Genomic DNA, 26476 nt, shown 5'->3' on the forward strand with positions numbered 1-26476 from the left:
CATGGCGGGAGCAAAAGCGAGAGAGAGAGAGGGGAGGTCATGCACCCCTTTAAACTATCAGATCTTGTAAGAACTCACCATCACGAGAACTGCACTGAGGGGACGGTGCTAAACCATTCATAAGAAATCCTTGCCGGGCGTGGTGGCTCACGCTTGTAATCCCAGCACTTTGGGAGGCCGAGGCGGGCGGATCACGAAGTCAGGAGATCGAGACCATGGTGAAACCCCGTCTCTACTAAAAATAGAAAAAATTAGCCGGGCGTGGTGGTGGGTGCCTGTAGTCCTAGCTACTCGGAGAGGCTGAGGCAGGAGAATGGCATGAACCCAGTAGGTGGAGCTAGCAGTGAGCCGAGATCGCGCCACTGCACTCCAGCCTGGGTGACAGAGTGAGACTCCATCTCAAAAAAAAAAAAAAAAAAATCCACTCCCGTGATCCAGTCACCTCCCACCAGGCCCCACCTCCAACACTGGGGATTATAATTCGACATGTGATTTGGGTGGGGGCACACATCCAAATCGTGTCGACCACAGAACCCCTTTTCACATATTTTTCCAGGTCAACCATCAACAACCGTCAACATCCTGCAGTTGCAGAACACACTTTGGGAAACCCCCCATAAAAGTGGCTGGCACGTGGTTTCCGTTCAAATGGTTAAATCTACCCTTTGAAACCTGAAAAGAAATCAGTGAAAATCTGTCTTAGTGTCCTAGAGCTAATACCAACCAAGTACTCCAAACTGGGTGGCTTAAAATAGCAGAACTTGATTGCCTCACAGTTCCAAGGGCTACATGTCCAAAATCAAGGTGTCCGCAGGGCCGTGACCCCTCCGAACCCTGCAGGGGAGGATCCTTCCTGCTTTTCCAGCTTCTGGCGGCTGTGGGCAGTCCTGAGTGTTCCTTGGTGTGTGGAGGCATCACACAATCTCTGGACTGTCTTGTCTCTGTGTGTCTGTCTTTGTGTGTCTTCTCCTCTTCTTATAAAGACACCAGTCATATTGGATTAGGGGCCCACCCTACTCCAGTGTGACCTCGTCTTAACCTCATTCCATCTGCAACGTCCTTATTTTCAAATAAGATCATATTTCAAGATAGTGGAGGTTAAGATGTATCTTTTTGGGAGACATAATTTGAACCATAACAAAAACCCATCCATAGCAGGTGGCTCTGGGTTGGGAGTTACTGTAATCATCCCAGGGGCTTTCTCTACTTTCCAAGACCTGGCAGTGATGCCACTGTGTCCAGTGAGTGTCTAACACATGCTGACTGCATTACAGACACCATCTGATGGAACCTTACTGCAGTCCTGAGCACTGGGGTCTATCATTCTCCCAGGTTAAATGGCCCAGCAAGTCGGGGTGAGCTGGGGTTTAACCCCAGGGTCTGTGTGCCTGCGCCATCCTGGTTTTTATGCTCTGTGCTGTGTGGCTTCAGATGGGTATGAGCAGTAGGGCTTCAGAGGAAGTCACCACGCTGCTGTCAGATGCCTTTTCCGCTGACACCTGGATGGGCCACCCTGGAACTGGAGTTTCCAGCTGGGGTGGGGCCTGAGCTGCTGGAACAGGGAGTCCATATGAACAGTGTGTGCCATATCCACAGGGCATCGTCCCAGATGACTGTCACAGGAGATCCAGGGTGTTGATGAGAAAGCAGAGCACAGGCCTGGGAATTGGGGAGGGCAACCAGAGGGACTCCCCAGAGGCTAGAGAACCAAGCAGGAAACCAGGAGCCCAGGGTCCTTGATACGGTCCACAGATGTCGCAGCAGCTGTTAGTCCCTGGCCATCTCACCTGTGCACTCACCTTTCCATTGTACGCAGGTGAGTCCTTCTTGGAAGCACCTGCTGCTCTGTTGGGCATATGCTCTGAGACATTAACAGATGAACAATGCCTCCAGGAGCAGCCCTCAACCCAGGGTGGATGAAATTTGGTGTATAACCCCCCACCCCCACCACGTGCCCTTACCCCCAGGTTTCTTCCCTTTAGGCGGGTAACTGAGGAGTGGTCTGTGCCATCTCCTGGAGGTCCCCAGCAGGCTTAGGCCCCCCTTGCCGGGCGATAACCTGCTCCTTGCCTCAGCTGCGCTTCCTGGGAGTAGCTCCCAAATAAACTCCTGGCACTCACAGCCTTATCTTGGGGTCAGACCCCAGGAGGCTGACTGGAGCCTCTTCCTCCCTCCTGCTTCAGGCAGAGTCGGTCCCAGGGCCTGGGGAAGAAAGGAGTGGGAGCTGGTGAAGAAGGGAGGAGAGGCTCACAGTTTGCCACCAGGGAAGGCTCAACATTGGAGGTTGTGAGCAACAGAAACTCAACTGGATTTTTGGTTTAAACCCAAAAGGGAAATACTGGCTTATGTAATGGAAAAGTTCTGATGAGGCTGCCAGCTTGAGGCACAGCTGGATCCTAGGGGCTCAAGCAAAGTCATTGCATCTCTTGCCATCACCCAGCTCTGCTTTCCTTGTGGCTGGCTTCACTCTCAGGCAGAGGGGTTGTTCTCCACCTGGTACCCCCTACCCCAGCCCCAGGTTCATATTCCACCTGCTTAGCAACCCCAATAGAAAGACTATGCCTCTTTTCCGGTAATTTTAGCACAAGTTCCAGTCCTCACTCTCAAAGTCCTGAGTAAAGGACCCATCTCTGAACCAATCCCAAAGGCCAGGCTGCAGAGGTAGTGGGCTGACTGGCCAAGTGAGGTCCTGGACCTGCCCACCATGGGGGATGGGATCAGCTCCTAAGAACTGAACCCTGGAGTCTGAGAAGGGGGCATTGTCTCTTCCTGAAAGATGGGCTTTGTCGCCTGTGGAAGAGGGCATGGGAGGTGAAAGCAGCTGATGAGGATGGGCAGGTTGGATTGACAAGTGCCAAAGGAGCATAGGACAATCGAGATAGGAAGGCACAAGCCACAGGCAGAGGGGAGAGAAAGGTGCAGAGGGCTTTCTTGTGGGGCCCAGGCTGTCAGATGCCTGCCCTGATGCTCTGTTATGAGAAGGCAAGGCGTTTTTAAAAATTAAGGGGGAAAAAAAGGGTTCACTTTGTTTTGGGATTTGTTTTACAACTTTTAATTTTGAAATAATTTTAGATTTACCCAAGAGTTTCAAAGATTATGCAGAGAGTCCCTATTCACCCACACCCAGTCTCATGTTACCATCTTACATAGTACGCTGCATTGATCAAAACTCAGAAGTGATCATCGGTATATCATTACTATTAACTGACTACAGACTTGATGCAGATTTCTCTAGTTTTCCCCACTAATGTCCATTTCTGTTCCAGGAGCTAATCTAGGATTGCACATTGTTTTTAGTTGTCATGTCTCCTTAACTTCTTTCCTTCCTTCCTTTCTTTCTCTTTTCTTTCTTTTCTTTTTTTTTTTTTTTTGAGATGCTGGGAGTGCAGTGGTGCCATCTTGGCTCACTGCGGCCTCAACCTCCTGGCCTCAAGCAATTCTTCCATCTCAGCCTCCCAACGTGTTGGGATTACAGGTGTGAGCCACAACATCTGGCCCTTGTTTCTTAGTTTCCTCTGGTCTGTGATAGTTTCTCCATCTTTCCTTGCCTTTCATTACCTGGATACTTCTGAAGAGGAACAGTCAGGTGTTGAATAGAATGTTTCTCAATTTGAGTTGACCTAATGTTTTCTTTTTCCTTTTTTTTTTTTTTTTTTTTTTTTTTGAGATGGCTTTGTTGCCAGGCTGGAGTGCAGTGGCGTGATCTTGGCTCACTGCAACCTCTGCCTCCAGGGTTCAAGCGATTCTCCTGCCTCAGCCTCCTGAGTAGTTGGGACTACAGGTGCATGCCACCACACCCAGCTAATTTTTGTATTTTTAGTAGAGATGGGGTTTCACCATGTTGTCCAGGATGGTCTCGATCTCTTGACCTCATGATCCACCTGCCTTGGCCTCCCAAAGTGCTAGGATTACAGGCATGAGCCACCGTGCCCAGCTGATGTCTTCTGATATGTAGACTGAGGATTGGATTTGGGGAAGAAGCTCACAGAAGGGAAGTGTCTTCAGCTCATCGTATCACAGGGGTACGAGATATTAACATGCCTTATCACTAGTGATGTTAACCAGGGGCTCACCTGGTTCAGGGGTGCCTGCCAGGTTTCTCTGTGTTTTTCTCTGTCCATACTCTATTTGGAATGCTGGGATGTGGATGAGTTTTGTCCTCCCTAGGAAGGGAGCAGCCAACATTCTCTCTCCCCTCCCCCGTTCTTGCTCTTCTCAGGAACAGGGCTCCACTTACATCTGCCACCAGATGTTGGAGCAGACACTAGCCTGTGTTCTCTGTCACTTTCCAGGAAGGCTGGCTGTGGCTTCTTGGCAATGAGGGGCTCTGAATCTCAGCTCTATCCTTCTCCCATGATGGGGAGAATGGGCTGCACTCTCTGCCTTTTAACAGAGCTGGTGTGTTTCAAATGCAGCTGGTTGGGGCTTGAGCTGTGCACATCTGGCTACTAATTGGAAAACCTGACCCAAAACCAGATGTGGTCTCACCCCAACTTCCTAGCAAAAGTTTGTGTTTTCTCAGTGATGAAGAGGGTTTGCTCAAGGAGCTGGGAATAATGGAGTTACCTAGGAGGGCAGCTGGTGGCCTCTCACTTGCTGGGAGGAGATGGATGTCTCTATTGAAATGAAGGGATGGTGTGGGCGGGGGTACTTCAGGTGACCCCAGTGGAGGGCTCACAGTTAAGGGACAAGGATCAGGGCCCATGACACTAGCCCTGGCCCAACTTGGAAGCCATTTGTGACAGCCTGTTTGTCAGGTCATCCGCTGACCTGCGGCTGCTCTGGAAGTGATACAATTTGCAGATTTAGGTCTTGTTTGCAGTTGTGTTCTGAGGATAAGCAATTGTCAGGCTGAGTAAGACTCTGTGCTTTTAGAAGAAGCACAGCCTGTTACAATAACTGTGGTTGATGACCCTGAAAAATTGGAGGTTTGTGCGATTCAAACCTCTGATGGAATTCAGTCACTTTAGTTCATATCAGCATCGAAGGACAGGCTGAGAAGAGAACACTGGATTTGGGTTTGGGGTCAGCTCAGGTAAGTTCAGGCCTTGGCTGTACCCTTTATTAGTCTAGCGTGACCTCGAGCAAGCCACGTGACCTCCTGAGCCTCACATCTCCTCTGAGAAAAGGGGATAACAATAGCGCAGCCACATAGCCCTGCAGCTCAAGGGCCATTTGGCTTTGAGGTAGGAAATTAAAAAAAATTATGCATGGAGGATATTTTCTGTTTGGTGGAAGGAAGAGAAACAAGGCTTCTTCTGAGGTGTGCCTGGGGCAGAGACGCACACTGGGGAGGGATTATGCTGTCTCCCCCAGCCTTTGGATGGAACAACTGGTTTTGAGCCCTTCTAGAAGGAGGAAACAGAGGTAGCTGCTTTGGTGAAACACTTTGAGATTTAGGGCTTAGGCATCCGCTTTGGGGGGGACCATGTGTGACCCCGACTGAGAGGGCCCCTATGCCACCGGAGCCTGGATACAGAGGGGCCAAGAGGGCAAGGGCTGGCCGGTGCCTGGCAGGTTCTGTGCGCTGGGCACGTTGAGAGCTGACTTCTTGAGCACTGTCACAAGGGGCAGGTGAAGCCTGTCACCCGAGTGGCTTGTGGGCTGCAGTGAGGAGGCCAGAGTGGAGAAAGGTGACAGATTGTGCCTAAGCCCATGGGAGACACGAGAATGTCTGGGAGCACCAGGACAGAGGTTCAAGGCGAGGCCGAGACACTGAGGGTGGTGTCTGGACACTGAGACCATCCCCACCTGCAGGGCAGCCGAGGACACTTGGGCCACTCTATGACCTGCCCTGTTAGGCTGGGGGTCAAGTGACAGCATCTGTGACAAGGCATTCTGACCTCTCAAAGGTACCATGACAAACTCCAGTGCACCCCACTCAGCCACCTCTTCGTGACTCCAAGCCTCAGTTTTCCCATGTGTAAAATGACCTCCTTCACCCAGGGTTGTTATTGAGAATCAAATGGTAAATATTATTTCTTCATAGAGATGAAATGACATGTGCAAAGTAACACAGCTAAGAGCATTGGTGCTGGCTCCCGACTGACCTTGTCCTATTCAGGGTTGCATTCCCGCAGAGCCAGTGCTCAGTAAATGTCTTGAAGGAATAAGCAAATGCTCTTTTCCATCATTCCATATTACCTCATTAGTGCTCAAAAGTACCAGTTGGTGAAGTCCTGATATGAACACACTGTCATGGAAATAGAAGACAGAACTTGAACTCTGAGCAATGAGTGGCTAATGGTCATTGGGGGCTGGCCCTGCCCACTCGTGGGTATTGCTTCCTTCCATCTTTGCAATGATCCTATGAAGTGGGACCTATTACTCTCATTCCCATAGTGTAGACTAGGGACCTGGGTCTTGGAGCGGCTAGGTAATTTGCCCATAAGGAGGCTAGAGGAAAAGCTAGGATTTGAACCAGGTCATTTACTGCAGAGCCCAAACTCTCCAACCCTTCATTTTGTGGTTGCTAAGAGCGGGCCCAGTTAACCTGTGGGTGGACCACGCTTAGCCCCCACCTCTGGTTAACCAACCAGGACCCCCACTGCACCACACTGCTAATGAGAAGTTCCCAGGAGGTAGCTGCCAGGCTACGCCAGGCCCTAGGCTTCCTCCAGGAATTGCATTAGGGGATTAAGAAGCAGAGATTGTTTCAGAGTAGCTATTGGAGCCAACGATTATTATTTTTTGTACAATGGGTAAAATTTTCCTCTCCTTCTTTGCTCCCCTGCTAAAAGACTCAATTGAGTGAGAGAAACAGCAGCATGTGTTATTTGAAAACTGTTTAGTGCAATTACTGCTGCAGATTTTACTGAATTTGAAAATGATAGATGGCAAATCTTAATTTCCCAAGCTCTCCATCCCGGCAAGCAGTTTGTTAAAGACTAGCAGTGCAGCTAATCGCTGGTGCATAATGCCCACGAATACACTTTTTTCCTTTTTATATAACACATTATGCTAATCACCCTATATTCCATTTTTCAATAAAAGGTCAGCAGAGCACTGTTTGTTCAGAATGTGCAATTTAAACTTCATGTCTGTCATTAGAGATAATCTAGGTTTGCTGTATCAAGTGGGGTTGTCATAGAAACCAGACCCACAAGCTCTGTTTACGGCCTTTGGAGAATAAACATTTTGCATTTATTTCTCTGGAAAGGGGAAAAAAAAAACCCCAAAATCATCGCACAATTAAGTAAGGTTTGAAAACAAAGCAGTCATAGCCCAGAAGAGAGAGCTGTATCATTCGTCAAAACTCAATAACTGTCACACAGTTGGTATATGGGGCATTCAAGCAGGTGACTGATGGAAGTGATCAAATATTTCCCCTGGGAAAAACAAGTAGGGGAGAGAGGATGTGTTATTATGCCAAGTGAAGAATTAATTTAAGGATGCTAATGGGCTTTAAGCTATTATACCCTTGAAAAGTGTTTTGTGTAAATCGCATTGAGCACCTGATCAGGCTTTTTATGCCATGTGCTTGGACATTCATCTGTGAGTCCCATATAGCTCGGATGATTCCCGTATTATGGTTTCTCTCATCTTGCTTCTGTCATCGATGAGGACTTTCCCTGGAAGCAGCTCAGGGGTCCTGGACTTCAGCATTTAAGATCCTGCCTGAGTAGCATGACCAAATTTGTCAAATGCAGAATACAGGATGCCCGATTAAATTTGAATATTTTTTAGTGTAAGTATGTGCCAAATTTTACATGGGATATACTTATACTTGAAGTTAGCCATTGATTATCTGGAATTCTGATGTGCCCGAGCCCTGTATTTCCTCTGCTGCACTGTGCCTGAAGGGTCTGAGGAGATGGGAGATAATTCTCTAACCTCTCCCGCCAGCCTCTGGCTTGTGCTTCCTTTAATAGGGGACTGAAGTGTGTGCACAGGATGTGTGTGCATGACTAATCCTGTTAAGTCACAGTGTAACTGTGGCTCTAATTTGCTGAAAGCACCCACAAAATCAAATTCAAAAAAGTTGCTCACTTGGAAATGGCCAAACACCCACTTGGCATGTCCACTGCATGGGGGAAAGCTTTTGTTTCTGTTTTTTTTTTTTTTTTTTTTCCCCACTGAAAGAGGGTTTGGACCTCCTTCTAGGGAAAGAACTCCCCATCCCCAGTTCTTTTGGGCGGTGGGCCAGAGGAAAGGCCTGAGGCTTATCTGTGTGGTGTGATGTTCAATCCAGAGCCAAAAAGGTGGAGTTCTGTGAACTTTGACCCTGGCTGAGGGCAACCTTACTGTTGTAATCTCTACTGCAACACAACTCACAGAAATCTGGTAATTAGCAGAAGACGCATTCATTAGACAACTTTATTGGATTCAGGTTGATGGAGCTAGGTAAATACTGAGACACACATTCAATTCAACATGTGGGAATTTAGCATTCGGGGCCGTGGGTCAAGTGTCTTGGGGGACCCAAAGGATGGTCAGTCCTCAAGGATGGCTTTGCCGGTTGGGAGAGTTGTGCACAGATGTTGTCTTAAAACCAGCAGACAGAGCCAAGGGCCGAGCAGAGGCAGAGACAAAATGCTATGGGAATGGAAAGCAAGAAGAGATGAATTTCATCTGGGGAGTCTGGGATGTCTTCTTGGAGGAGGGGGATTCTCAGCTGACCTTTGAGGTGTCTGTGAATTTAATCAGATTAGCTAACATTAGAAAAGCTGCCTGGAGGCTGAGATGTTGGCCTGTCTGGAGTTGGACGTAGCAGAAGCTTCCTTTCAGTTAAAATCAGAAAATCAGAGAAGTGGGGAAGTTCAACCCCATCCTGAGCAAGAAAGCAGAATGATTAAGAATGGACTCTGGGCCTGGCATGGTGGCTCACGCCTGTAATCCCAGCACTTTGGGAGGCTGAGGCGGGCAGATCACCTGAGGTCAGGAGTTCCAGACCAGCCTGGCCAACATGGCAAAAACCAATCTCTACTAAAAATACAAAAATTAGCTGGGCGTGGTGGCACATGCCTGTAATTCCAGTTACTTGGGAGGCTGAGACAGGAGAATCACTCGAACCTGGGAGGCGGAGGTTGCAGTGAGCCGAGATCACGCCACTGCACTCCAGCCTGGGTGGAAAAAAAAAAAAAAAAAAAAAAGAATGGGCTCTGGAGTTGAGGAGGCCTGGACTTGCATTTCAGCTGAGTGGCCCTGGGGAGCCATGCCACCTCTTTGTGCCTCAGTTTCCTCCCCTGTATAATGTGGATGTTGGTTGTATTTTGCCTCATAAAGTGGTTGTGAGAATTACAGAGATAATGTAATTTATTTCTTAACCCAGTACCTGGCATGCCCTAAGGGCTTGAAAAGTTGTGTCCTCATTATTTCTCTGTTGCTTTAAATCCCTCAAATTCTGATCCTGCCTCCAAGCCTTTATCCAATGTGAGCTCGATGCCAGGAGTGCCTCTCCTTGCCAGCTGCCACCCCTGTCACTCCTGCCTTCTCTGTCTTGGCTTGTCTGCACCCCTGCAGCCTCTGCCCCACCCCTGAGCTGATCCTGGCAGGGGGCTGCGAGTCCTTGGACTTGCCCTCAGGTCTTAGCTCTTGTCACTGCTCCAGATCCAGGTCCTAGATTCCGGCATGGACTACAGTGACCCCTTGCACAGCCTTGCCCTGTGCCCTGGGCCCTGTTCTTTGGCTGCTGGTTTGGCTCTGTGTTCTCTGCTAACCCCTTGTCTTCTCTCTCTTTGGGACTGGAGTCCTTCCTCAAGGAAAGATTAGAGCTGGATTTGCAGAGGGAGGGAGGGGGAAGGCCTTCCAGGTGGGAGGAGCAGTTGAGCAAAGGTAAACAGATACAAAAGCAGGTGGCAGGTTTGGGAAATGACAAGTAGTTAGAATGAGGGAATCCAAGATGCTTATGGAGGGAGATCCAGGGATAAGGCAGAGAGGCAGATAAGAGAGAAGGTTGGAGTGCAGTGGTGTGATCTCGGCTCACTGCCTCCCGGGTTCAAGTGATTCTCCTGCCTCAGCCCCCCGAGCAGCTGGGATTATAGGCGCCCACCACCACGCCTGGCTATTTTTTGTATTTTTAGTAAAGATGGGGTTTCACCATGTTGGCCAGGCTGGTCTTGAACTCCTGACCTTAGGTGATCCGCCCGCCTTGGCCTCCCAAAGTGCTGGGATTATCGATGTTAGCCACTGTGCCCAGCCTCATACAGTTCTTGTGAGGTTGTCAGTCATGGTGACCCACACTCCTGGGACTCAGCATGTTCAACCAAACCTTGTGATCCTCTTGTTCAGCGTCTGGGCATGGGGTGCACGCAGAGCTAGTCGGTGCTCCCTGAGATTGCTATGTAGGCAAGGAGAGAAATTCTCTTTCCAATGACTTCACGAAATGTATCAGTTATTTGCTGCCACAATAATGCTGTGTAATGAGCAACCGCAGAACCTCAGTGACATACAACAATGAACATTTATTTAGCTCCCAAGTCTGTGTGGCTTGGTGGGGCTTGGCTGGGCTCACTCACATGGCTCAACATTGGCTGCATGTCTGCTGATCTGCGCTGGCTGTGGCTGGTTTGGCTGGAATAGCTCAGCGCAGCCCCACGTGCACCATCCTCATTGCGCTAGCCCAGCATGTCCTGATGAAGCAAGTGGAAAGGCACAAGTGCTTTTTCTTTTCTTTTCTTTTCTTTTCTTTTCTTTTCTTTTCTTTTCTTTTCTTGTCTTGTCTTGTCTTGTCTTGTCTTTTCCTTTCCTTTCCCTTCCTTTCCTTTCCTTTCCTTTCTTTTCTCTTTTCTTTTCTTTTCCTTTCCTTTCCTTTCCTTTCTTTTCTTTTCTTTTCTTTTCTTTTCTTTTCTTTTCTTTTCTTTTCCTCTGTCTCTCTCTTTCTCTCTTTCTCTCTTTCTCCCTTTCTCTCTTTCTTTCTTTCTTTTGAGATGGAGTCTCGCTCTGTCACCCAGGCTGGAGTGCAGTGGTGCGATCTCGGCTCACTGCAAGCCCCGCCTCCCGGGTCTACACCATTCTCCTGCCTCAGCCTCCTGAGTAGCTGGGACCACAGGTGCCCGCAACTACGCCTGGCTAATTTTTTGTATTTTTCATAGAGACAAGGTTTCACTGTGTTAGCCAGGATGGTCTCGATCTCCTGACCACGTTATCCGCCCGCCTTGGCCTCCCAAAGTATTGGGATTACAGGCGTGAGCCACCGGGCCCAGCCCACACAAGTGCTTTTTCAAGGCTCTCTTACTAACATCTCATTGGCCAAAGAAAGTTACATGACCAAACGCAGACTCAAGGAATGAGGAAATAGACTCCATGTCCTCAGTAAGAGGAACTGCAAAGTCACATAGACAAGGCATGACTTTAGGAGGGTTGAAAGATTGGGAAGATGAAGGCAATTTACTCTGTCACACTATACTGAGCTAGGAGGATGTGATTCAAGGGCAGCTGCTGGCCATTTTGCCTCCCATAGGGAGAGAATGATACCAGAGAATGAAACCAGGCAAAAAGAGGATAAGCCAAGTAGTGGGGAACAAGCCAGAGACCTGATCCAGCTTTACCTGCAGTCTCACTCCCCTTGGGCTTCTATGAATTAGCAGGTTCCCTTTTTGATTCAGCTTGGCGAATTGGGTTCTTGCCAGTTGCAATGGAAAGAAGCCTAACTATCATTGCTCTGATAGCCAGGCAAAGAAGTTTGGATGCTAAAAATGCTTGAGGAGAGAACCAATATAATCTAACTCTCTGTTTGAGGAATATAATTGGGGGTAGGGTGAAAATTATGAAACCATTGTAGTAATTCAAACACAAGAGTGATGAGACCCGAATTAGGAGGAGCAGGGCAGTGAAAGCAGAGAGAAGTTGACACAGGTAATGCTTTGCAGAGAGAGAATTAATGGGATTTGCTGGCTGGGTGTGAGGTATAATAAGAGAGTGTGAAATAAAATAGAAGTGGGCCTTTCTCACCTGGAAGATGGGGTGGAAGTTTCGGTGGTTTGCTGGTGAACTGGTTTTCCCCCAAAATGGAGCCCCTGATTGTAGTGTTTGCCAATTTTTGTGGCATAAATATTGCCACCATGGCAGGTTTCAAGGGACCAACAGTTTAGCAACCAGCAGGGAAAATTCCTGAATATTTCACAGTCGACTCTTGGGAGCCAGCACAACCTGCTCCAGCACACCAGTGGTCCAAAGTGGTGGCGATTTCACACAGTAAGGAAGGCAGCTGGATTTTGGATACCTTAAGTTGGAGTTGCCTGCAGGTCCTGCAAATGAAGATGTCCAGAGGATGTAGAAATATGGCTCCGGGACTCAGGAGAGGTTCAGTCTACACAGAGTTGTTGGGGAGGCAGCAGCATCATTTTTGGAGAAAATAATGACGAGAGAATGATGACATGGCATGAGTGTCCTTTGACTCTAACGGGGGTGAGGATGACTGGCAGGCCTAATCTGCCTCACAGGTTGATTTTGCTGGCTCAAGTGGTATTACTAAAAATTAAATTTCATTGCTCTATTACTTTCCTGGGGTTGTAAAAAATTACCATAAGCCAGATGGCTTGAAACAACAGAAATGTATTCTCTCATAGTTCTGGAGGCCAAACATCCAATAATCTGAAAGGAAGGTGTGGATTCCTTCTGATTCCAGCAGGGTTGGTTCCTTCTGGAGGCTCTGAGAGACCACCCCATGCCTCTCTCCTGACTTGTGGTGGCTGCTGGCATCCTCGGGGTCCTTGGCTTGTACATGCATTGATCTCATCTCGATCCTTAATTAGTTTAGCAAAGACTCTATTTCCAAATAAGGTCACTTTCCGAGTTTCCAAGTGGACATGAATTTTTGGAGGATACTGTTCAACCCGCTACAGTTGCTGGTGGTTACAACTTGATGGATTTCACAAAAAATAGAGATTTCTAACTTCTCTTGAACAACGCATCTGGCCCATGGGCCTGCAATCGTCTGGGGTGGAAAGGCAGCTGCCCCCTTTCCCTGGGTACTTTGCTCAGTTCTTCACCTGCCCAGCCCCTGCCTTAGTTCAGGTGGAGCCAAGTCCTGGGGCCTCTGAGAGGCTGGAATCCTCCTCCTGCTCTTTCATCTTCCCGATGTCTCCTTAGCAACAGACACTTATTTATTCTGTGCACAAGCCACTGTTTAACAGTATTTATTTCCAGAGTCAGAAATATTTGATTCCAATTAGGGACACCAAATTGAAACCCATGCAGCGTCAAAGATGCAGGTCAGGCAATAGTTGAGAGCCCTGTGACAGCGGAGAGGGAGGGAGAGCGCAGGCCCCTGGAGGGAAGCCATGTGAGCCGTGCAACCACTGCCCTGATCCCTGTGTGCTCTTGGATTAGTAACAGTCTTAGCTGACCTCAGTTTCCTTCCTGTGCAATGGGTATAATAACAGTTCCTTTCAGGACTGTGAGGGCTTGAAATACTATGTGTAAAGTGGCTAGCACGGTCCTGTCATGTGGTAGAGATTTAGTAAGTGTATGGTGCACAAATGAGTGAGCTAGTGATTGGAACTTTGTATCACTTCCAGCTGAAACAGGAGATACAGTTCAAATGCAAATAACATTCCCCATGCCACAAGGATGTAATCAGAGAAGAAGGTGATGCAATGTTTCCAGGTCTTCCCTAGCCCTGCTGTCGAATAAACTATGCATTTTTCAGTCAGAAGGAAATCTACTCTGAAACAAAGTAGTAATTCCAAATGTAGTAATAATGACAGACATAAAAATTTCAGATCCCAACAGATATGAAATTTATCTAATTAGGGAACAAAATAAGATATTTTTCAAGCATCTAGGATAGCATTTCTAATTGGATGCGTTCTAAAAGAAGTTAATAGACGCTCTATGAAAAAAAGGGTTCCTGGTTACATAAGTCAGGAAAATATTCAAGTATGAATGTTGTCTTTACTGTGGGACTTTTCATAGCCTTTATTATGTTAGTATACAGTGTAATTTCCTAAGTGGAGATAGAACATGGAGTCTTTTTTTTTTTTGAGACGGAGTTTCCGCTCTTGTTGCCCAGGCTGGAGTGCAATGGCACGATCTCGGCTCACTGCAACCTCCACCTCCTGCGTTCAAGCAATTCTCCTGCCTCAGCCTCTCGAGTAGCTGGTATTACAGGCATGCATCACCACACATGGCTAATTTTGTATTTTTAGTAGAGGTGGGGTTTCTCCATGTTGGTCAGGCTGATCTCAAACTCCCGACCTCAGGTGATCCGCCCACCCAAAGTGCTGGGCTTACAAGCGTGAGCCACCATGCCTGGCCACTGGAGTCTTTTACAAATATATTTGGCCATAACAACCCTCCCATGCCTCTTTTAGGGGGAACTAACATTGCATGAACACAGCACTGAGTAACACAGCATGACTATTGATGAATATGGTCCCCCACCAAAAGCCAGACATTCTTTTAGGTTTCAGGGGGCTCTGATCCTGGATAAGATGTCAGACCGCTCAGACTTGTGATTTGGATTATTAAATGACAGGTTGATCAAGGCATTTGATATGGAAGGCAAGACAGTAGGCATTGCGCCTATCTGGGAGATGGCACCTAATTTAAGGCAACTGATGAGATTCCTGTAGGCAGCCTGGGGACTGCCTGGAGAGGAGGGGTTGGGAAAGCCCCAAGGAGGCGGAGCTGCCCATTCAGGCTCTCATCTCCCTCTGCTTCCAGGTCCTCCAGGGCCAAATCTGATCTGCAGAGGAGCTTCCATCACACCTTCCCAGGTGCTTGAGCTCAGCTGGGCTCCTGGGGCCTAGGGCTGGGAGTTGCCTGTTCCTGGAGCCATCACCTTTAATCTCCTTACCTTTCTGCCACCAAAACCCACTGGCTAACTCTGCCCAGCAACCACCCTCCCACTCAGACCCAAGGACTCAGGCAAAACTCATCATCTTTTTTTTTTTTTTTTTTTTTTTAGATGGAGTATCGCTCTGTCGCGCAGGCTGGAGTAAGGTGGCGTTATCTAGGCTCATTGCAACCTCCTCCTCCTGGATTCAAGAGATTCTCCTGCCTCGGCTTTCCAAGTAGCTGGGACTACAGGTATGTGCCACCATGCCCGGCTAATTTTTATATTTTTAGTAGAGACAGGATTTCACCATGTTGGCCAGGCTAGCCTTGAACTCCTGACCTCAAGCGATCCACCTGCCTCAGCCTCCCAAAGTGCTTGGATTACAGGCATAAGCCACTGTGCCTGGCCCCTATCAGCTTTAAACCCCTTTACCTATAAGGCTCATACATCGTGGCAATTCAGTCACATGACTCTCCCAGCTGCAAGGGAGGCAGTGTGGTAAGCCTTCTAGCTGGGTGTTCTTGAGCTCACCTGAACATCAGGCTCTCTTCTGAAGGAAGAAGGGGAGAATGGGGACAGGGTACTGAGAGGTCACCAGCAGTCTGCCACAGTGCCTCTTACTTTTTCACTGTATATTTTTGCATGTCATTGAAAATCTTCATAAATATATATATATATATATTATTTATTTATTTATTTATTTATTTATTGAGACAGAGTCTCGCTCTGTCTCCCAGGCTGGAGTGCAGTGGTGCGATCTCCACTCACTGCAATCTCCGCCTCCCAGGTTCACACCATTCTTCTGCCTACTATAGGCGCCCGCCATCATGTCCGGCTAATTTTTTGTATTTTTAGTAGAGATGGGGTTTCACCATGTTAGCCAGGATGGTCTCGATCTCCTGACCTTGTGATCCTCCCACCTTGGCTTCCCAAAGTGCTGGGATTACAGGTGTGAGCCACTGTGCCCAGCCCATGAATATTTTTAATGACGACATAAGATTCTATCATAGCTATAATTATATGTACCATAATTTACTTAGTCATTCATCTCTAGCGAATATTTAAATTGTTAACAGTTTTTCATTATTAACAATAAAGAACATTTCCTGGGCTTTGACCTCATTTTGGATTATTTCCTCAGGTTTGGTTCCTAGCAGTGAAACTACTGGTTTACATGAGCTGAAATATTAACATTTCTTGCTATACAATGCTGAATTCCTTTTCTAAAAGTAGATTCACCTCACTCTCTCCTGGATTAAGAAGAAATAGAGATTTAAAAAACATCATGGGCTGGGCGTGGTGGCTGACGCTTGTAATCCCAGCACTTTGGGAGGCCGAGGCAGGCAGATCACCTGAGATCAGGAGTTCGAGACCAGCCTGGCCAACATGGTGAAACTCTGTCTCTCTTAAAAATATAAAAATTAGTTGGGTGTGGTGGCACACACCTGTAATCCCAGCTACTCAGGAGGCTGAGGTAGGAGAATTGCTTAATCCTGGGAGGCAGAGGTTGCAATGAGCTGAGATTGCACCACTGCACTCCAGCCTGGGAGACAGAGCGAGACTCCATCCCAAAAAAACCAACCAACCAACCAATCAACCAACCAACCATCCAACCAAACAACATAACGTCATGTCTGCTTTCACTTTGATGGTGGTAGAATGGTTGTTTATTGAAACAATCTCCTCGAGCCTCTTGGCTAACCAATGTTTGACCACTTGGCTGATGTCACGTGCTGTTGAGAGGATGGGGCCATGGGCATTGTAGCCCACAGATTGGGCACAGCACCACCCCCGCCATCTTATTGTTTCAGAGAAGATCTTCATTCAGCCAAAGCTCTGTGCCTCATGTGTTGGGTGATGCTGACTGTCTTGTCAATAGTAACATTTCTACCTTCTCAATATTTTCCTGCTTCTCTCGGTCACTGGATGCTTCCTTGAAGGCTCTGAGGATCAGAAAAGAGTCCTGCTTATCCAATTCTGAAGAGTTAACTTCATGGCTGTTCTTACTATCTTACTTTTCTATCATCAGTTGCCTTGGTGATGTCATCAACCCTTTTTGGAGTAGAAGTAGGAGGTACAATCTTTGGAGCCAGGACAAACATGGGATCAATTCCCTATGAATGGCAGCAGCAGCTGGTGTCAAATTAACCTGGATATGGGCCGACTCCTATGAACTGAAAGTTTGTGTCCCCCAGAATTTGTTGAATTTATGTTGAAACCATAATCTCTAATATGATGGTATTTGGAGATGAAGTCTTTGGAAGGTCACTGGGTCATAAGGGTACAGTCCTTATGATGGGATCAATGACTTTATAAGAAGAGATAGGACAGAACCCCCCCATCACCCCTGCCACGTGAAGACATAACCAGGAACCGAATCTGCTGGTGCTTTGATCTTGGACTTCCCAGCCTCCAGAACTGTGAGGAATAAATGTTTGTTGTTTAAGCCACCCATTCTGTGGCAATTTGTTATAGTATCCTGATCTGACTAACACAGATCACCAAAGAAAGTTGAAACTTTGCCTTCTGTGAGGCTAAAGAGGAGAGCTCTCTGTGTTTTCTTTTTTTGTAAAAAAGGATATTTTATTTGAGAACAGTTTAAGATAATACAGACAAATTTCAAATGTAGTATAGAGAGTTCTCATATACTTTACACCCAGTTTTCCCTGTTACAAACGTCTTACATTAGTATGGTACATTTGTCACAATTAATGATCAAATATTAGTATATTATTGTTAACTAAAGCTCATACTTTATTCAGATCTCCTTAGTTTTTTCTTGATACCTTTTTTCTGTTCCGAGATCCCATATAGGATCCTATGTTACATTAGTTGTCATATATCCTTAGCCTACTCTTGGATATGATAATTTCTCAGATTTTTCCTTTTTTTGATGAGCTTTACAGTTTTGAGGAACACTGGTCAGATATTTTGTAGACTGTCTCTCAACTGGGAATTGTCTATTTTTTTCATAATTAGACTGAGGTTATGCATTTTTGGGAAGAAGACCACAGAGATAAACTATCGTTCTCACTATATCAAGGGTACATTCTATCAGCATGATGTTGACCTTGATCACTTGGTTGAGGTTCTATTTGTCAGATTTCTCCACCATAAAGTTACTTTTTCCTCCTCCTTTCTATACATACTCTTTGGATAGAAGTCACTATGTACAGCCCATGCTTAAGGAGTGGAGCATTATACTCCACTTCCTTGAGGGCAAGTATCTACATAAATTATTTGGAATTGTTCTGCACAGAATATTTGCCTACTTTCCCCCATTTATTCATTCATTTGCTCATTTGTTTATGTCAGTATGAACTCATATGTTTTTAGGCACAAATTCTACATACATATTTTTATAACAGTTTTATTGAAATATAATTTGCATACCATGGCCAGATGCAGTGGCTCACGCCTGTAGTCTCAGCACTTCGGGAGGCCGAGGTGGGTAGATTGTCTGAGCTCAGGAGTTCTAGTCCAACCTGGGCAACATGGCAAAACCCGATCTCTACAAAAAGTACAAAAATTAGCCAGGCATGGTGGTGCATACCTGTGGTCCCAGCTACTTGGAGGGCTAAGGTGGGAGGATCCTTTGAGCCAGGGAGGTCAAGGCTGCAGTAAGCTGAGATTTTGCCACTACACTTCAGCCTAGGTAACACAGTGAGACACCACATCTAAATAATAATAATGACAATAATAATTTGCCTACTATACAGCTTACCCATTTAAAGTTTACAATTCACTCGTATTTAGCATATTCATGGAGTTGCACAACCATCACCGCAATGAATTTTAGAATATTATCATTACCCTGAAGAGACTGCTCATGAGCAGTCACTCCCCATTTCCTCCTCATCTCACCAGCCTTAGGCAACCACGGATCTACTTTCTGTTTCAATAGAGTTGCCTACTTTGCACATTTCGTATGATACATACAGTATGTGGTCTTTTGTGATTGGCTTCTTTCATTAAGCATAATGTTTTTAAGGTTCATCCAAACTGTAGCATGTATCACTACTTCATTTCCTTTTATTGCCAAATATCCCATTAAATCGGTATACCACATTTTATCTATTCATCAGTTGATAGATATTTGTATTGTTGCCACTTTTTGGCTATTTTGAATAATACTGCTATGAATTACCATGTACAAGGTTTTGTGTGGACATATGCTTTTAATTTCTCTTGAATATATACCTAGGAGTGGAATTGCCAAGTATATGCTCGGCATGGTCATAGTCTTATGACTCTATGCTTAACTTTTTGAAAAACTGCCAGACTAACTTCCAAAGTGATTGCACCATTTGCATTCTCACTAGCAGTGTATAAAGACTGTAATTTCTCCACATCCTCACCCACACTTGTTATTTTCTGTTTTTTTTTTTTAGTAGCCATCCTAATGGGTATGAGATGATATTTCATTATGGTTTTGATTTGCATTTTCTTGATCACTTAAGATGTTATCTTTTCATTTGCTTATTGGCCACTTGGATATCTCTGAAGAAATGTCTGTTCAAATCTTTTGCCTATTTCTTAGTTGGGTTACTTGTCTTTTTATTATTGAATTGTAGAAGTTCTTTATATATTTTGGATACAAATACCTTATCAGAGATATGATTCGAAAGTATCTGTTCCTACTCTGTGAGCTATCTTCTCACTTTCTCGATGGTATGCTTTAAAACACAAAAGTTTAAAACTTTGATGAAGCCCAGTTTACTTATTTTTTCTTTTGTAGCTTGTGCTTTTGATGTCAAACTCAAGAAATCATTGTGTAATCCAAGGTCCTGAAGATTTATGCCCATGTCTTCTCCTACGATCTTTATAATTTTAGCATTTACACTTAGGTCTTTAATCCATTTTGAGTTCATTTTTGTATGTGGGTTCGGGTAGGGGTCCAACTTCATTCTTTTTTACATGGATATGCAGTTGTCCCAGCAGTATTTGTTGAAGAGACTATTCTTTCCCCATGGAATAGTCTTGATCAAAGATCAACTGACCATAAACATGGGGGTTTATTTCTGAGCTTTTAATTCTATTTCATTGATCTGGATGTCTGTTCTTATGCCAGTACTACACTGTCTTGGTTACTGTAGCTTTGCTTTAAGTTTTGAAATCAGGAGGTGTGAATCTTTCAAATGCATTATTTGTTATTTTTCAAAGTTATTTTGGCTATTTAGATATTTTCCATATGAATTTTAGGATCAGCTTGTCAATTTCTGCAAAGAAGTCAGCTGAGATTTTGATAAAGATTGTGTTAAATCTGTAGATAACTTTGGGGAATATTGTCATCTGAACAATAATAAGTCTGATTCACAAACATAGGATGTTTTTCCATACAAATTATATTTTAATTAAAATACGCTTTCGTACTAAATAAATAATAGTATGCAAAGCAGTATATAGTTCAGTGTCCAATGATTGTTTCCATTGACATGATATCCAAAACAGCTTTCTTTGATATGAATTGAGAATGTAGCATGTCATGTCACTATAATTATGAACATCTGTTTATTTTTTTTGAGACAGAGTCTTGCTCTGTCACCCAGTCTGGAGTGCAGTGGCTCGATCTCAGCTCACTGCAAGCTCCGCCTCCCAGGTTCAAGTGACTCTCCTGCCTCAGCCTCCCGAGTAGCTGGGACTACAGGCGCATGCCACCACGCCTGGCTAATTTTGGTATTTTTAGTAGAGACGGGGTTTCACCATGTTGGCCAGACTTGTCTCGAACTCCTGACCTTGTGATCTGCCCGCCTTGGTCTGCTGAGATTACCGGTGTGAGCCACCGCGCCTGGTCCATCTGTCTATTTATCCCTTGATACCATCTTAGGCTGGGAAATATCACAAAAAGAGCGTATGACAACATCTGTATATTCTTGGACTTTACTTATATCATTGAAAATGACGTAACATAAAAGTTAGAAGTTATCTTTTGTGTCAAGATTCTTCATGGAAATACGGAGTCAAGGAAGCTAAGATAGTTCCTTATGCCCTGAAAATACATGGTCTGTCTCTTTTGTCTGAGTAAAAGTTCAACTGAAAAAATTTGGATCTTTACCAAAATTGGATTTTCTCTAATATAGGAGTATTGTCTTGAGCCATTCTACAAGATTGCTTGTTGCGTCAGACAAAAAACCTTGGTAAAGCAATATGCTCTTGAAATTCTTAAGCTGTTTTTTGCCTTGGAGGAAAACTTAAAAATGAAAGCAAATGCCTCTGTCAAATGTTCTCATCCATCCCAGAATCACTAAACTCTACTGCAATGTTTGAAGCAGATCATGGAGAAACTACCATTTCCCTTCATTGGAATGAAAGTATTGACATCCCTTAGCTGAGCAAACTCCTGGTTTCCATTAGTTATTTGCACAAGGGCAGCATCAGATTTTATTTTTTGAGCCCTTTTGGAAAGTGCAAAGACCTCCTATGGTTTTGTTTTATTATATATATTTTTATTTTGAGACAATTGTATATTCACTTGTAAGAATTGATACAGCCTGATCTCACATATCCTTTATCCAGTTTCCCCAGACAGTAACATCTTGTAAAACTATAGTTTTACATTACCAGGATATTAACATTAATACAGTCAAGATACAGAACATTTCCATCCCCACAAGGATCCCTCATGTGCCCTTTTATAATCACATCCACTTCCCTCTTGTGTCCACCCCTCCCTTGACCCCTAGCAGCCACTAATTTGTTCTCCATTTATGTACATTTTTTCATTTTAAGAATGTTATATAAATGGAACCATATAGTATATAACCTTTGAGATTGGCTTTTTTCAACTAAAATAGTTCTCTGGAGAGTCATCCGTGCTGTTGTGTATATCAATGGTTTATTCCTTTTTATTACTAATTAGTATTCCATGGTATGCATCACAGTTTATTTACCTGTATATCCATTGGAGGAAATCTGGGTTGTTTCCAACTTTTAGCTATTATAAATAAAGCTGCTATAAACCTTCATGTATGGTGGTGTGAACATAAGTCTTTCTCTGGGATAAATGTCCAGGAGTGAAATTGCTAGATCTTATGGTAATTGCATGTTTAGTTTTACAAATAAACCATAATGGTGTTTTCCAGAGTGACTCTGCCATTTCATATTGACAGCAACAATGTATGAATGATCCAGTTTCTCTGCATCCTTGTAAGCATTTGGTGTTGTCACTATTTTTTATTGTCGCCATTTGATATGTCCTAGTGATATCTCATCATAATTTCAATTTACCTTTCCATAATGTCTAATGATGTTGAATATCTTTTCATGTGCTTGTTTGCCATTGTGTATCCTCTTAGTGAAATGTCTGTTTATATCTTTTGCTCATTTTCTAATTGGATTTTTTTCACCCTTGGTTCTTTGTATCTTCTAGATGCTACTAGATCCTACTCTTTAGCTTGCATTTTTTTTTTCTCTTAACAGGATATTTTTGCAGAGCAGAAGTTTTTAATTTTGATGAACGCCAACCTATCAATTTTTCCTATTAGTGTTAAACCTGAGAACTATTTGCCTCCTCCTAAATACTGAAGATTTTCTGTTTTTTCTTAAAAGTTTTATAGTTTTTATATTTTATGCTTAAGTCCATAATCCATTTTGAGTTAATTTTTATATAAGATGTGAGACTTATCTTGAGGTTCTCCTTAACAACCCCCCCTTTTTTTTACGTATGGATGTACAACTGTTTTAGCATGATTTGCTTAAAAGACTGTCTTTCCTCCATTAAATTGCTTTTGCACTTTTGTAAAAAATCAGCTGGACATTCTCGTGTGAGTCTATTTCTGAGTTTTCTATTATATCACATTGATCTATGCATCTATTTATCCACCAACAAACACAGTCTTGATTATAGTAGCTTTGTTCTTTTTCAAAACTGCTTTTAGCTCTTCTAGTTCCTTTGCTTTTCCATATAGATTTTATAATAACCTTGTCTATGTCTATAAAATTCTTGCTAGAGTTTAGAAAGGAAACTGTACATAAATTTGAGGAGAATTGACATCTTTATTGTGTAGTTTTCCAATCCATTTACATAGTATATCTCTCCATTTATTTAGACGTCCTTAGATTTCTTTCATCAGTATTTTGTAGTTTTCAGTATGGAAGTTCTGTTTATGTTTTGTTAAATTTACACTGAAGTATTTTACTTTCTGAGCAATTTTAAATGGTACTGTATTTTAAATTTCCAGATCTACACGTTTATTGCTAGTATATAGAAATACACTTGATTCTTGTATGTTTATCTCATGTCCAGTAACACTGCTGGCCTCATTTATTAGTTCTAGGAATTTTTTGTAGATTTGTTTGGAATCTGTTTAGACAATCACACCTGCAAATAGAGACAGTTCTAGATCCTTTTCCCTCTGTATGCCTTTTGTTTCCTTTTTGTTTTGTTTTGTTTTGTTGCACTGGCTAGAACTTCTTGCACTATGTTGAATAAAAGTTGTGAGAGTGAATACCTTTGCTTTGTTCCCAGTCTTAGTGAGAAAGCATCCAGTCTCTCACCATTAAGTATAATGTTAGCTGTAGGTTTTTGTAGGTGTTTTTAGCAAGCAGGAGAAGTTCCCACTATTCCTATCTTTCTAAGAGTTTTTATCATGAATGCATTTTGAATTTTGCAAAATGCATTTTTTTGCATCAATTGATAAGATCATATGATTGTTCTTTAGCCTGTTATGATGGTGAATTAGATTGATTGATTGATTGATTGATTTTAGAATATTGAATCAGCCTCATATCCATGGAACAAATCACACTTGATCATGAAGTATAATTCTTTTTATATATTGCTGAGTTCTATTTGCCAATATTTTGTTAAAAATTTTTGTGTCTATATTCATAAGGGATATTGGTCTGTGGTTTTCTTTTTTGGTACTGTCTTTGTCTGTTCTTGTATCAAGGTAATAGTAGTTTCATAAAATGAGTTGGAAAGTGTTCTTTCTTCTTGTATTTTCTTGAAGAGATTGTATAGAATCAGTGTCGGTTCCTCTTTAATAATTTTGTAGAATTCTCCAGTGAAATCATCGGTTCTAGATAGCTCTGTTTTTTTTGTTGTTGTTGTTGTTGGGGTGGGGGTGGTGATTTAAAATTATACATTAATTTTCCCTAATAGTTAGAGGGCTATTAACTCATCTGCTTCATATTGGATGGGTTGTGGTAGTTTGTGGTTTTTGAAGAAGTGGCCCATTTCATTTAAGTTGTTAAGTTTATGTGTTTAGAGTTGTTCTTAGCATTCCCTTTGTATTCTTTTGATATCTTCAGGGTCTGTAGTGATGTCCCCTCTTTCATTTGTGACACTGATAATTTGTGCCTTCTCCCTTTTCTTTGTCAGTCTTGTCAGTGGTTTGTTAACTCTATTGATTTTTTTTTCAAAGAATTAGCTCTTTGTTTTATTGTTTTTTTTCATTGTTTTCCTGTTCTCAATTTTATTGATTTTTTCTCTTAGCTTTATTATTTCCTCCATTCTGCTTGCTTTGTGTTAATTTTGCTCTTTTTTAACCTGGGTTATTGAGGTGGGTGTTTAGATTATTTATTTGAGACCTTTCCTCTTTTCTAACATATGCATTTAGTACTACAAATTTCCTTCTCAACACAGCTGTGTCCCACAAATTTCGTTTCTATTTTTTTTTTTTTTGAGATGGGGTCTTACTGTGTTGCCTAGGCTGGTCTCAAACTCCTGGGCTCAAGTGATCCTTCCACCTTGGCCTCTCAATGTGCTGAGATTACAGGTGTGAGTCCCCATGCCTGGCCACAAATTTTGATATGCTGTATCTTCATTTTCATTACATTCAATCTATTTGTTTATTTTTCTTGAGGCTTCCTCTTCAACCCGTAAGTTATTTAGAAGCATATTGTTTAGTTTTCACTTGTTTAGATATTTTGTTGTAATCTTTTTTTGCTAGGGATTTCTAGTTTGGTTCTATTGTGGTTGGAGAACATGCCCTGGATGATTTCAATTCTTTTAAATTTGTTGAGGTTTGTTTTATGGCCGAAAATATGGTCTACTTTGGTATATGTTCTGTGAGTATTTGAAAAGAATATATATTCTGCTATTTTATGTGGAGGCTTCTATAAATGTCAATTAGATCCTGTTGTTGAGTTAATCTATAACCTTGCTGATTTTCTATTTAGTTGTTTTATCAGTTGTTGAGAGAGGGGTGTTAAAGTCTGTGATTAAAATTGTGGATTTGCACAGCCCGAACTGCAAGTTGCTTACTGTTTCAAATCCAGTGGATATCTTGACCTACGTGGCTTGGAAGATAAATGGCTTTCCCAAAAACTGTATTATTGGAAGTGGTTGCAATCTGGATTCAGCCCGATTCCATTACCTGATGGGGAAAGACTGGGAGTTCACCTATTAAGCTGTCATGGGTGGGTCCTTGGGGAACATGGAGATTCCAGTGTGCATATATGGAGTGGAGTGAATGTTGCTGGTGTCTTCCTGAAGACTCTGCACCCAGATTTAGGCACTGATACAGATAAGAAACAGTGGAAAGAGGTTCACAAGCAGTTGGTTGAGAATGCTTACGAGGCGATCAAACTCAAAGGCTACGCATCCTGGGCCATTGGACTCTCTGTAGCAGATTTGGTAGAGAGTATAATGAAGAATCCTAGGCGGGTGCACCCAATTTCCACCATGATTAAGGGTCTCTATGGAATAAAAGATGATGTCTTCCTTGCATTTTGGGACAGAATGGAATCTCAGACCTTGTGAAGGTGACTCTGACTCCTGAGGAAGAGGCTTGTTTGAAGAAGAGTGCAGATACACTTTGGGGGATCCAAAAAGAGAGCAATTTTAAAGTCTTCTGATGTCATAGCATTTCACTGTCTATGCTACAACAGGATTTTAGTTGGAGGTTGTGCATGTTGTCCTTTTTATCTGATCTGTGATTAAACCAGTAATATTTTAAGATGGACTGGGAAAAACATCAATTCCTGAAGTTAGAAATAGAAATGGTTTGTAAAATCCACAGCTGTATCCTGATGCTGGATGATACTAATCTTGTGTAGTCCTAAACTGGTTTGTGTGAAATAGTTCTGCCACCTCTGAGGCACCACTGCCAATGCTGTACATGCTGCATTTGCCCCTTGAGCCAGGTGGATGTTTACCATGTGATATATAACTTCCTGGCTCCTTCACCGAACATTCCCAGTCCAACATTTTTTCCCAGTCAGTCACATCCTGGGATCTAGTGTACAAATCCAATATCGCATGTCTTGTGCATAAATGTTCCAAAGGATCTTATTTTGTGAACTATACATATCAGTAGTACACATTACCATATAATGTAAAAAGATCTACATATAAACAATGCAACCAACTATCCAAGTGTTATGCCAACTAAAACCCCCAATAAACCTTGAACAGTGAAAAAAATTGTGGATTTACCTATTTTTCCTTCCAGTTTATCAGGTTTTTAAAATTAAAGATTTTTGAGATAGGGTTCTGCTGTGTTGCCCAGGCTGGTCTCAAACTCCTGGGCTCAAGTGATCTGCCTGCCTTGGCCTCCCAAAGTACTGGGATTACAGGCATGAGCCATCATGCCCAGCCTAGTTTATCAGTTTTTGCTTCACATATTTTGCAGTCCGTTGTTTGCTGCACACAATTTAGGATTGCTAGGTCTTCTTGGTCATCATATAATATTCCTTTCTGTTTCTGCTAATTTTGTTGGATCTGAAGTCTACTTTATCTCGTAGTAATGTAGTTGCCCTTACTTTCTTTTGACTAATGTTTTCATGATATATTTTTTCCATCCTTCTCTT

General features: G+C 43.5%; 1 pseudogene; it reads left to right on the forward strand.

Annotated features, from left to right (window-relative positions):
- The first annotated feature begins 14297 nt into the window (after window positions 1-14297).
- On the forward strand, window positions 14298-25623 carry LOC129461959 (L-lactate dehydrogenase A chain-like; annotated as a pseudogene).
- The last annotated feature ends 853 nt before the right edge of the window (window positions 25624-26476 follow it).

The sequence above is a fragment of the Symphalangus syndactylus genome, chromosome 2 (genome assembly GCF_028878055.3).
Source record: "Symphalangus syndactylus isolate Jambi chromosome 2, NHGRI_mSymSyn1-v2.1_pri, whole genome shotgun sequence".
Classification (NCBI taxonomy): domain Eukaryota; kingdom Metazoa; phylum Chordata; class Mammalia; order Primates; family Hylobatidae; genus Symphalangus; species Symphalangus syndactylus.